This window comes from Capricornis sumatraensis, chromosome 2, assembly GCF_032405125.1.
Source record: "Capricornis sumatraensis isolate serow.1 chromosome 2, serow.2, whole genome shotgun sequence".
NCBI classification, from domain to species: domain Eukaryota; kingdom Metazoa; phylum Chordata; class Mammalia; order Artiodactyla; family Bovidae; genus Capricornis; species Capricornis sumatraensis.
This window is the reverse complement of record NC_091070.1, coordinates 118,856,347-118,869,706: the sequence shown is the minus strand read 5'-3', so window position 1 is coordinate 118,869,706 and position 13,360 is coordinate 118,856,347. Positions and strand designations below refer to the sequence as shown.

At 39.0% G+C, this 13,360-nt stretch overlaps 1 pseudogene; it reads left to right on the top strand.

Moving 5' to 3' along the window:
• Nucleotides 1-1,414: 1,414 nt before the first annotated feature.
• On the top strand, nt 1,415-1,685 carry LOC138074211 (cornifin-A-like; annotated as a pseudogene).
• The last annotated feature ends 11,675 nt before the right edge of the window (nt 1,686-13,360 follow it).

Sequence of the window (13,360 nt, the reverse complement as noted above, 5' to 3'; positions counted from 1 at the left end):
TGGGTAAACTCTGAGAGTTGATGGTAGACAGGGAGGCCTGGCATGCTGCGATCCATGGGGTTGCAAAGAATCGGACACAATTGAGTGACTGAATTGAACTGAAGACTTTCTCAGTTCTGTGCCATCACTTGTAGTGTGTCAGTGAGAAGGGGACTAGCTTCTGCAAGGACCCACAGTTGGCAGGATAAGGAATAATACTAACAGCCACAGCACTCTTAATAGCATTTAAATTACTTCTTTATTCATAATTTCAATACAGAGAATTTTATTCTTCAACAAATTGTTTTGTGAATATTCACTGTGTTTGGCCCTTTAGTGCTAAAAAACAATATAGGCAACAGGGAACTTACTCCATGAGACTACAATTAATTCAGAAAAATAAGACATGGACACGAACAGCTAAATTACAGTGTACAACAGAAAGTCACCTTCATGAGGTGATGAGGACAAGTAAAGTGCTAATGTGGTTCAGGAAGACAGGTAATTTCTAGAAGTCTTGCTGTAGTAAAGCCTCCCCAAACACCATTTCAGGCCATCTGTGATCCATGGTGGCTGGATACTACTTGAACAAGCAGGAATAAGGAAAACATTTGAGGGTATAAGTGAAGCCAGAAGTGGATTTGTGTAGGTTCTTTAGAAGTAAGTCGTTATTTATAAGGTTTCAAACTGTCATGCTGGAGAAGAGTCTTGAGAGTCCCTTGAACTACAAGGAGATCAAACCAGTCAGTCCTAAAGGAAATCAACCCTGAATATGCATTGGAAGGACTGATGCTGAAGCTGAAACTCCAATACTTTGGCCACCTGATGTGAAGAGCTGACTCATTGGAAAAGACCCTGATGCTGGGAAAGATCAAGGGCAGGAGGAGAAGAGGGTGACAGAGTATGAGATGGTTGGATGGCACCACAGACTCAATAGACATGAGTCTGAGAAAACTCCAAGAGATAGTGAAGGACAAGGAAGCCTAGAACACTGCAGTCTTGACTCTGGGGTCACAAAGAGTCAGACATGGCTTAGCAACTGAAAAACAAAACAGCCATTCTGTGTGTGCATGGGCTGAAGTTACTGGGTTTTGTTTTTTGTTTTTCTAAATATCACATTTCCATATGATCCAACACTGTGATCTCACATGCCTGCCAGGAGCCTGAAAATGTGTTGTGTTGCTTATTGGGTTTTAAGATATGCCAGGAAGAAGAGCACTGGGAGAAGCTATGTTCAAGTGCAGCAGAACAATCACCTTTACAATCCTCCTTTTCAAAGGTTCAGAAATCATTAAAGCATTCGTTGTGGTAGAGTGGGGGGGAGAAGAACATATGCTTTTGAAGAGATGTAAAATGGCATTGAATGTGGCTTCTTCCCTAGTTAATCCCTATTTAAACCATCTATTCTGTCTCTAGGTCCAGCCGCCTTTGAGGCATGAGTTCCCATGAGAAGAAGCAGCCCTGAATCCCACTTTCCCAGCCTCAACAGCAGCAGGTGAAACGTCCCTGCCAGCTTCCTCCCCAGCAACCATGCATGCCCCAAACCAAGGAGCTGTGCCACACCAAAATACCAGAGCCCCGTCACCCCAGGATTTCTGACCCTTGCCAACCCAAGGTTCCAGAGCCCTGTCACCCAAAGTTTCCAGAGCCCTGCTCCTCAACAATCAACTCCAGCACCAACTCAACAGAAAACTAAGCAGAAGTGAGATGGGCTACAGCCTAGCCTTAGAGGAACCAACCATCAGATGTTGACCTTCCCTACTCTGATGTGCCTTGCTGTCACCCTGAGTCACAGACCTTCTTAATTTACACCCTAAATATGTGTGCCATGAAGCTTTCCTTCCCAAACTCATTGGGCCTCTACCCTCTGAGTTAGGCTGAAGGTCTGAGTACCTTAGAACCTTAGCCATCTGGTGCTCAGGATTCACCTGAAAGAGGGGCTTAAGGTGAAAACAAGTGGATCAGCTTTGTTCTTCCACTTTTAAATGCATTTTCAATTCCACTCCTGACTGTGTGTGTGGTGGTCTGACTCAACTCCTTCATTCCTTTCCTTCGTAAAGTAAGACCTACAACTAGACAGGTTGGTGAGGAAGGGGTTCATTCAGAAGCATCTGGTCCTGGTAATAGTTGGGTGGGGAGTTGCCCTCGATGAGTATTCCTGGTATTAAGTATTCCTGAGGATTAAGGGCTGGAAATGGGAGGTTGTACAACACTACCCAGAGGCTGTTACTTTGGGCAGCCAGGGCTGGAGCAGGGCTCTCTTCTTACAACTCAGTGAGTCACACTGGAGTCTAGTCTGTGCCTATCTGAACTAATTGTGAACTCCTCCTCTCTACCCCATTCCCCAAATCCAGCTTTCAGATTGCTGACTTATCCATCCATTTCTTGTTTATTTCAGGGGATGCTATTCCAATCTATGTGAATCTGCTCCTCCTCACACCTTTCTTTCTGATACCCATAATTCAGATTCCTGAACATACGCAAAGATCCCTCCACTTTAGTCATCTCCATCAACCCTCTTCCACTCACTGAGTGTCCACTCTGTGCCAGAAAGCAGATGAGGAGGACTCAAAATGCTTGCCTTGGGCCTTTACAGTCTTTGAGAAGGATGTACTTCACTCCCTACACCATCCCTCATGCAAACATACATACACACCCATGCATACTAGATCTGGAATCTTGGAATCTCCCAGAGTGACACACAAAAGCTCATCCCCTGTATCCCCAGGTATGAAACAGTTTACTTCATGAACAGTACAGCAGGAACCACAGAAAATGAGGACTGAAAAGTCCACCCCCATCTCCCTAGAGTATAAAAATGTTTACAGTGAAATGAAACGCAATAGAATTACCAACTGTGCATTCGTATACACGTGTGTATGTTTATACTTATATAAAAAGTATGTTTCTTTTTTATGTTACAGAGAAACAAAGCAAATTTTCCTTTGGCAGTATAGAAAGAGACTTTCTTTTTTAAAATTGTTAAAGTTTTTATTTATTTATTTTACTTTTGGCTGCACTGGGGCTCTGTTGCTGCACGTGGGCTTCCTCTAGTCATGGAGCAGGTCTACTCCAGTCACTGTTCATGCGCTTCTCTTTGTGGTGGCTTCTCTTGCTGAAGGGCACGGGCTCTAGGGTGCATGGGCTTCAGCCGTTGTGGCACATAGGCTTAGTTGCCCCCTGGCATGTGGAATCTTCCCAGGTCAGGAACAAAACTTGTATTCTGCACTGCAAGGCAGATTCTTGACCAGTGGACCACCAGAGAAATCCAAAAACAGGACATATTTTCAACTGTGAAATAAAATACTATAAGAAATAATATTAAAAGGTATAATTCAAGCTATAGTGACTCTCTTGATGATAACATTTTTATCTGATTGCATTCTTTAAATTTATTAAGTCTACTTAAAAAATCTTTACCCTCAAAATCTTATTATCCTAAATACCTTTCTGTTTAATTGGTAAATAAGGTTTACCAAGTAAACAGTGCCTCCTAGAATGAAAATCAACTAGCCAAACAAACAGGGAAAAAATTGTGCTCTAACCATGCTACCATTTAAAAAGATTTTTATAAACATTTAGTTTTATATTGGAGTATAAGTAATTAACAGTGCTGTGATAGTTTCAGGTGGACAGCGAAGGGACTCCACCATACATATACATGTACCCATTCTCCCCAAATTCCTCTTCCATCCAGGCTGCCACATAACTATCTTCATTAGTCTTCACAGCAGCATGGGTAAGCCACTACAATGAACACCCTCTAAGCTGTGGGCTTCCCTGGTGGCTCAGATGGTAAAGAATCTGCCTCCAATGCTGGAGACCCGGGTTCAATCCCTGGGTTTGATCCCTGAGTCAGAAAGATCTCCTGGAGAAGAAAATGGCTACCCACTCCAGTAGTCTTGCCTAGAGAATTCCATAGACAGAGGAGCCTCATGGGCTAAGTCCATAGGGTCACAAAGAGTCAAACACGACTGAGCAGCTAACATTTTCAAGTTGTTATTGTGGCTCTATCCAGTAGAATTTATTTCTCTTCCTTTTTTTTCTTTTCTTTTTTTTCCTTATCTTTATTCCTTTTTTTTTTTTTTTCTGGTCATACTGTGAGGGTTGCAGGACTGTAGTTCCCTGACCAAGATTTAAACCTGGGCCACAGCAGTGAAAGCACGAAGTACTAACCAATGGGCAGCCAGGGAATCCCCAGAAGTTATTTCTTACTCATTTCCAATTCCAGTGTGAGTTTGCAAGGTCTTTGCTCCATTCAGTCATAAAGGGAGCCAGGTTCCTTCCACTGTATGGTCTTACCATCACGGAGGGCCTTGTTCTCCTCTGAATTCCACATATAAGAAAAGGGCAATAGACTGAGTAAGGCAGAGATAGCCCTGTTTTTATTCATTGGCTTGACTCAAAATTAGTCATACGGTCCTATCTACCTTAGAAAATAAAAAAATTTAATTTATCAGTGTGCCCAGAAAAAAGAGGAAAGTAGATGCTGGTGAGCTCTTCAAGTTACTGTCACAGTCTACGCTTGTGGTGTTCAAAGATCTGTTTGCTCCTTTTGGTTTCTATGCAGAAAACAGTACCCAAGGAAGAAACATCATAGTTTCATCTAACTCAAAATATAAAGCCTCTGGATGGCATGTAATTGTCTCTATCATATCTTCCTATGGCTTCTATTGATTCATCAGACTATGAGGTAAGCAGATGAACCATTTCTTCCTATTACCCAGGAACCAAGGGTGAAACAGATACAGGAAAACTAAATAGAAACTACCATATGCAAGAGGAAATAATGGGAAGACACATAGCAGCCAGGCCCTAGTTTCCTGAAACTCAGTTCTGTGAATATTGTGAAGCCATATGACACTACCCTTGTAGCAAAAAGCGAAGAAGAACCTCTTGAGGAAAGTGAAAAAGAAGAGTGAAAAAGTTAGCTTAAAACTCAACATTCAGAAAACTAAGATTATGGCATTCTGTCCCATCACGTCAAAGCAAATAGATGGGAAAACAATGGAAACAGTTAGAGACTTTATTTAGAGGGGCTCCAAGATCACTGCAGATGGTGACCACAGCCATGAAATTGAAAGATGCTTGCTCCTTGGAAGAAAAGCTATGACTAACCTAGACAGCATATTAAAAAGCAGAGACATCACTTTGCCAACAAAGGTCCATCTAGTCAAAGCTATGGTTTTTCCAGTTGCCATGTATGGATGTGAGAGTTAGACTATAAAGAAAGCTGAGCACTAAAGAATTTATGCTTTTGAACTGTGGTGTTGGAGAAGACTCTTGAGAGTCCCTTGGACTGCAAGGAGATCTAGCCAGTCAATCCTAAAGGAAATCAGTCCTGAATAGTCATTGGAAGGACTAATGCTGAAGCTAAAACTTCAATCCTTTAACCACCTGATGTGAAGAATAGACTCATTGGAAAAGACCCCTAATCCTGGGAAAGACTGAAGGCAGGAAAAGAAGGGGACGACTGAGGATGAGATGGTTGTATGGCATCACTGACTCAATTGACATAAGTTGAGCAAGCTCTGGGGGTTGGTGAAGGACAGGGAAGCCTGGTGTGCTGCAGTTCATGGGGTTGCAAAGAGTCGGACATGACTGAGCAATGAAACTGAACTGAGCCCCAACATGCAGAAGTGATAAAAGCTCTGTGTTATGGTCTTGATTCCACTCTCTGTAAGGAACTCCTTTTCCTTTGTTCTGCCTATTACTTTTGTATGAGCAAATCTGAAGCATGCATCGTGGATTGTACAATCCTTATTAGGTAACTTTTGCAGCTCACTTTCTAACCAAGTGTGGTTTTAAGGATCTTGGAGGCATGTTTTGTTTTGTTTGAGCCTGTGGTTGCTTTGGTGATATGATTTCTGGAAAGTTTCCTAGGCTTCTATTTGCTTCCAGTCAGTTCTACATGTCAATAATGATAACCAAATTTATTTTCCAGAAAACATTCTTATGTTATTTATTTGCTTACTTTTCAAATGCCTTTGTCAACTTACCTTGTTTGCCATTATTGGAAAAATTAACTTCAGTGGGATGGCCTTAAACTTCAATCTTGGCTAAAAATCTGAGCTTTAATTCTCTCAAAACCATTCTGTTTTATCTCTTTATATTAATATGAAGACACTTAATATATTAATTAACTCTTTATTAATATAAAGAGATAAAACAGAATGATCTAGAAGTATATAAAGGATTTTCCTGATAGCTCAGTTGTAAAGAATCTGCTTGCAATGCAGGAGACCCCAGTTCATTTCCTGGGTCGGGAAGATCCTCTGGAGAAGGGCTAGGCTGCCCACTTCAGTATTCTTGGACTTCCCTTGTGGCTCAGCTGGTAAAGAATCCACCCATGTGGGAGACCTGGGTTCAATCCCTGGGTTGGAAAGATTCCCTGGAGAAGGAAAAGGCTACCCACTCCAGTATTCTGGCCTGGAGTGGACTACAGTCATGGGCTTGCAAAGAGTCAGACACAACTGAGTGACTTTCACAGAAGTACATAACTTTCCAAACCTCTAGGCTTCTAGATTTCTGGTTTCTGTCTATTCTCGTCTGTACTTTATTGTCAATTTATTCAAATCCTTTGTCCATTTAGAACAGTTTTTTTTTTTCATTTTATTGTTGTTTTAAGTGTTCTTATATACTCTGGATAAAAGTCCTTAATCAGATATATGACTTACAAATAAATATTCTCTTTCATTCTTTGGATTATCGACTCATTCTCTCAAGTGAAAGTGAAAGTTGTTCAGTCATGTCCAGCTCTTTGCGACCTCATGGACTATACAGGCCATTGAATTCTCCAGGCCAGAATACTGGAGTGAATACTTTCCCTTCTCCAGGGGATCTTCCCAACCCAGGCATCAAACCCAGGTCTCCCATATTGCAGGCAGATTCTTTACCAGCTGAGCCACAAGGGAAACCCTAGAATACTGGAGTGGGTAGCCTATCCCTTCTCCAGTGGATCTTCCCAACCCAGAAATCAAACTGGGGTCTCCTACATTGCAGGTGGATTCTTTACCAACTGAGCAGGTGTACTTGAAAATGCAAAGGAATTTTTAAATTTTGATAAACTCAATCTATCTTTTCTTTTTTTCTTTCTAATATTGAACTTTTGGTATCATAGCTAAGAAACCATTGCCTAATTCATGGCCATGAAGATTTACATTTACATTCTTGCTAAATTTTACAGTTTTCTTACTTACATTTAGTTCTATGATCCATTTTGAATTAATTTATATATATATTATGAGGTAATGGTCCAACTTTATCCTTTCACCTATAGATTTTGAGTTGTCCCAGTACCATTTGTTGAAAAGACTACTCTTTCCCCAGTTGAACTGTCTGGCCAGTCTTGCCAAAATCAGTTGATCATAAATGTAACAATTTGTTTCTGAACTTCGTATACTAGTGTCACAAGCCTGCACTACTGTATCTTTGTGAAAAGTTTGGAAATTGGGATGTGGGACTCCTCTAACTTTGTGGGGGGTTTCTGATATTATTTTGTCTATTTGGGCTCCCTTACATTTCCATTTGAACTTTAGGATCTGCTTGTCAATTTCTGCAAAAGAGGGAACAAGGATTCTTGTAGAAATTTTGTGAATTTGCAGATCAATTTAGGGAGTGTTACCATCTTAACAATATTAAACCTTCAAATTCATGAATGCAAAGTATCTTTTCATTTATCTTCTTTAATTTCTTTCAATCATCTTTTGTAGTTTTCAGTGTATAAGTGTTGCATGTGTTTATTCCTGTTGTTTTTTAATGCTACTGTGAAAGAAATCATTCTACTTTCACATTCAGATTATTCGTTACTTGTGTAAAGATATATGTACAAAAATTTACAATTTTACAAATTTACAAAGACTGTGTAAAGACTGATTTATGCATACTGATATTGTATCCTGCAATCTCACTGAACTTGCTTATTCATTCTAGTACTATTTCATGTGTGAATTTCTTAAGATTACCTACATACAGATCATGCAATCTATAAATAGAAAGCATTTTATTTCTTCCTCTCCAATCTGGGTATCTTTTTTTCTTACCTAATTGCCCTAGCAAGAACTTCCTGTACAATATTTAATAATTTAGTAGGTGTGGCAAGAATACACAACCTTGTACTCTTCCTGACGTTGGTAAGAAGGCCTCTAGTCTTTCACCATTAAGTATGATGTTGCCTGTGGGTTTTTCATAGAGGACCTTTATGAAGTTAAGAAATTTTCTTTCTCTTTCAACTTGATTGAGTGTTTTTTTTTCTTTTTATCATGAAAGGACATTACATTTTGTCAAATGCCTACTGAAATGGTCTTGAGTTTTTTTTCTTTATTTTATGAATATGCTGCATTGCATTGATTGATACTATATGTTCAAACAACCTTGCATTCCAGGAATAAACTCCTCTTGCTCATGGTGTATAATCTTTCATACAGGGTAATGGATTTAGTTTGCTAGTATTTTATGGAGAATTTTTTAACCCATATCCTTAGTGAAGTCGCTCAGTCGTGTCCGACTCTTTGCAACCCCATGGACTGTAGCCTACCAGGCTCCTCCATCCGTGGGATTCTCCAGGCAAGAGTACTGGAGTGGGGTGCCATTTCCTTCTCCAGGAGATCTTCCCAACCCAGGGATTGAAACTGGGTCTCCCACATTGCAGGCAGACGCTTTACCATCTGAGCCACCCCTTGTGATGTCATTTCTGGTAATAAGCCTCATATAATGAGCTGGTAAATGACCCTTGTTTTCTACATTTTAAAATTATTTTTAATTATGATAAAATACACATAACATTAAATAGTTCCTCTTAAACAATTTTAAAGGTGCAGTTCTATGGTATTAAGTCCTACTATTTTGTTTTTTACAAAAGTTCGTGAAAGAGTTATGCTAACTGTAATATAAGTATTAGGTAGCCTTTGACAGTGCATTCATCTGGACCAAGGTCTTCCTCTGTGGACATTTTCTTTGAATGGTAATGTTATCCCTTTATTTGCTACAGATATTCAGATTTTCTACACTTTCATGAATGTATTCCCATACTTTGCATCTTACTTGGGATGTATCCATTTCATCTGTGTTTTCTAATTTGTTAGCGCTCATGGTCAGTGCTCAGAGTATTCTCTTATAGTCCTTTTATTTCTTTAAGATCAGCAGTGTTGTCTCCTCCTCTTTGCTGATTTCAGAAACCTGATCCTTCTATCTTTTTGTCTTGATCAGTATCCCCATGGGTTGTCAATTTTGTTGATTCTTGCAAAGAACCAACGTGTTATCTTTATTTCTTCTTTTGTTTTTTTTTATATTTAAATTCATTTATTTCTGTTCTAGTGTATATTATTTTGACTTTTCTCTTTGCTGTTCTTTGCCTTAAAGTTCTATAAGGTTTGAGATTTTTCATCACTTTTAATATAGGTGTTTCCAGCCATAAATAATCTCTTTATGCACAACATTATGTGTATCACACAAGATTTTGTATGTTGTATTTTCACTTTCATTCCTGCCAAATCATGTTCTAATTTTACTTGTTACTTCTTCTTTGGGTAATTGATTGTTTGGAATGTGTTGCTGAACCTTTGGAACTCACAGAAACAGAGTAGAACTGTGGTTAACAGGGACTGAGGGATGTGGCAAAAGCAGAGATGCTTGGCAAAGAGAATAAGTCTTCAGTTATAAGATGAAGAAGCCCTGAGAGTCTAACATACAGTGTTGTGCCCTTGCAACTTGCTGATAAAGAAGACCTTAAGCATTCTGACCATACACATAAGCACACACATACACACAAACACACACACTCTCTTAAATGGTTATTATTGAGGTGACTTATAAGTAAACTGATAGTGACAATCATTGCACAAAATATGTGTAAGTCAAATCATCACATTATATACTGTAAATATATACAATTTTTTTCCATTTTTTTATTTTAATTGGAGGCTAATTACTTTACAATATTGTAGTGGTTTTTGCCGTACATTGACACGAATCAGCCATGGGTGTACATGTGTTCCCCATCCTGAAGCCCTCTCCCACCTCCCTCCCCATCCCATCCCTCAGGGTCATCCCAGCGCACCAGGCCTGAGAATCATGCCTCATGCATCGAACCTGGATTGGCAATCTATTTCACATATGGTAATACACATGTTTCAATGCTATTCTCTCAAATCATCCCACCCTCACCCTCTCCCACAGAGTCCAACAGTCTGTTCTTTACATCTGTGTCTCTCTTGCTATCTCGCATATAGGGTCATCGTTACCATCTTTCTAAATTCCATATATATGTGTTAGTATACTGTATTGCTGTTTTTCTTTCTGACTTACTTCAGTCTGTATAATAGGCTTCAATTTCAACCACCTCATTAGAACTGATTCAAATGCATTCTTTTTAATAGCTGAGTAATACTCCATCATGTATATGTACCACAGCTTTCTTATCCATTCATCTGCTGATGGACATCTAGGTTGCTTCCATGTCCTGGCTATTGTAAACAGTGCTGCGATGAACATTGGGGTACACATGTCTCTTTCAATTCTGGTTTCCTCGGTGTGTATGCCCAGCAGTGGGATTGCTGGGTTGTATGGCAGCTCCATTTCCAGTTTTTTAAGGAATCTCCACACTATTCTCCATAGTGGCTGTACTAGTTTCATTCCCACCAACAGTATAAGAGGGTTCCTTTTTCTCCGCACCCTTTCCAGCATTTGTTGCTTATAGACTTTTGGGTCGCAGCCATTCTGACTGGCATGAGATGGTACCTCATTGTGGTTTTGGTTTGCATTTCTCTGACAATGAGTGATGTTGAGCATTTTTTCATGTGTTTGTTAGCCATTTGTATGTCTTCCTTGGAGAAATGTCTGTTTAGTTCTTTGGCCCATTGTTTTTTATTGGGTTGCGTATTTTTCTGGAATTGAGCTGCAGGAGTTGCTTATATATTTTTGATATTAATTATTTCTCAATTGCTTCATTTGCTATTATTTTCTTCCATTCTGAAGGCTGTATTTTCACCTTGCTTATAGTTTCCTTTGTTGTGCAAAAGCTTTTAAGTTTAATTAGGTCCCATTTGTTTATTTTTACTTTTATTTCCATTACTCTGGGAGGTGGGTCATAGTGAATCTTGCTATGATTTATGTCAGAGAGAGTTTTGCCTATGTTTTCCTCTAGGAGTTTTATAGTTTCTGGTCTTACATTTAGATCTTTAATCCATTTTGAGTTTATTTTTGTGTATGGTGTTAGAAAGTGTTCTAGTTTCATTCTTTTACAAGCAGTTGACCAGTTTTCCCAGCACCACTTGTTAAAGAGATTGTCTTTTCTCCATTGTATATTCTTGCTTCCTTTGTCAAAGATAAGGTGTCCATAGGTGCATGGATTTACCTCTGGGCTTTCTATTTTGTCCCATTGATCTATGTTTCTGTCTTTGTGCCAGTACCATACTGTCTTGTGGTTTTGTAGTATAGCCTGAAGTTAGTAAATATATACAATTTAAATGTCAATTATATCTCAATTAAGCTAGAGGGGGGGAAATGAAAGAATAACCACCATAGAGTAAAAAAGTTTGAAAATTTCTGTGTTCCTTCTCCTCCTTACCTCTGTTAGGCTCTGATACTATTCTCTGAGAGAGCGTCCCTCATCCATTATTCTCTGTGGGCCTGGTGTCCATCTCATAGCAGTTGTATCCTTTTATTTATCTGTACTGACCACATCTGAAGTGGGTAGTGTGGAAGGTGGGGAAAGGAGGCCTGGAAAGTTATTTCTATTCTTGAAAAGTCAAAGTCATTTTAGTTTTGGTACATAGTATATTTAGCTATCAATTCCCTCAAAAACTTATTAGACACCCAATAGGTTTCACTCCTTCAATCATTTCTATGTTTTAAGGACTATACTTAGGTCCTTTCCTAGAAGTAATTTTGTGGTTTGATTTATTTTGCGTTCTTTCCTTCTGAACATAATAGAGCTACGATGAGGCTCCCTGGCACACAGATGGAAAGACTACAACTTATTTCTCTTTTCTCTCTTGTTACAGTCAACTGAAAGTAGATCGAAAGTTCACAACCACTTCTAATCTCATCTCTTCTTCTTTGGAGCTTACAAGTGGTGCATTTTTCTAATTCAACAAAGTTTTGAATTTCTGGGCTATGTTTTTTTCTTTTCACTTCTGACCTGAAAACTAAACAATGATTTTCTGAACATAAGTTCACTGAAATAGCCTGGTGAACACAACAAGCTACCAACATTCAGTTTGCCTCCCAAGTTACCTATATAGCAAAGAATTTGCCATTGAATATCATGTGTCACCACATTTACGTTTTTGAGTGTCAGTTTTCTTGCCAACCTACTCCAGACTCTTAAGCCATGGCCACATATTTAAGATTTGTTACAATAACACCTTACCTCTAGCAACTAATTTCTGTGTCAGGTCAAACAACACTAGCTACAGAAGAGACAACTCCCAGACACTGGTGCGTTTCCCACCACACCCACACAAGTCATAGTCTGATGAGGGTTGAGCAGTAATGGACTCTTTCCCCATCTTCAGTTCTATTACCAAAGAATCCTTTAATTCTAGCTTTATGAGTGAAGAATGTAGATAAAGAAAAGCCCTTTTAATCTTAAGTATATTTAGGCATAGTATGATTTAACACAAACACTTTATCACTTTTAAAAATAGCATCCTATCCATCATTGTGTGTGTGAGTGTGTGGTCTGACTTTGTGTGTGAGTGTGTGGTCTGACTTAACTGTTCTTTAAGTGGAAGCTTAGAACCACACACACAAAAAAGATATATTTAAAGAAAATATTCCTCATTTCCCAGTTTACATGATAGTAGGCTAAGCACTTAGAAAAGAAAGGTACATAGCAACAGTAATTTTACCAATCTAAACATTGCAAAACCAATGTGTTCTTCAATAAAAAAGTAATCTCAGAGGTGAAAAAATATAGACAGACCATGGACTAGTTGTTGGAGAAGGAAGAGCAGGTGGTACACACGGAGAGGAGACAGCACTTTGCCTGGTAAGGATCATTTTTTTTTAATTTCTCTTTCTTCTCTACTACCTATGTTTTAAAAACCACTATAATTTTATGCAAAAATATTCCAGTAATTACCCCAAATTCTATATTTGCAATATCACATTAAAAATAAAGTTAATGAAGAAGAAAAAGAACAACAAATTAGGAAAGAGTAACAAAGTTTAAGAATCCTTCTGTTTACTGTACTAGTTATGTTTGAGCCACTTTCCTGCTGGAACAAGTATGGTGGTGATGCTGATGACAGTAGTGATGCTGGTAATGACTAAGACAATGATGTTTTGCTGCCTCGCTAAGTGCTAACTCTGCATCTAGCAATGTGCCACCTAAACTAAACACATTCATTTAATTTGTATGCCCCAGATGAGTGAGCAA